We start from the raw sequence: 393 nt of genomic DNA on the forward strand, positions 1-393 counted from the left end.
TACTTTGCCGTTGTGGTGTCACATTCCTTTCAAAACTCTGAGGAGGGTATGTACATAAAATATCGGACAACGAGGAATGTTTTTAATTTGACCCGACTGAAGTTTAAAACGAAGGATTTTACTTCACTTATTAGGGAACTTTTGTATGCTGACGATTGCGTTCTGGTTAGTCATTCTGAATCGGGTCTGCAATCCCTTGTATCTGCATTTGATGCAGCTTGTGATGATTTTGGCCTGACTATCAATCTGAAAAAAACAGTTGTAATGTATCAACCTGTGTATGGTGCTGTTTGTAATCCCACTAAAATTTTTGTTAAGGGAAAGTTACTTGAGGTTGTCAATTCATTTGTCTACCTGGGAAGCTCTGTTCAAGATTATGGAAATCTTGATACG

The sequence above is a fragment of the Octopus bimaculoides genome, chromosome 16, assembly GCF_001194135.2.
Source record: "Octopus bimaculoides isolate UCB-OBI-ISO-001 chromosome 16, ASM119413v2, whole genome shotgun sequence".
NCBI classification, from domain to species: domain Eukaryota; kingdom Metazoa; phylum Mollusca; class Cephalopoda; order Octopoda; family Octopodidae; genus Octopus; species Octopus bimaculoides.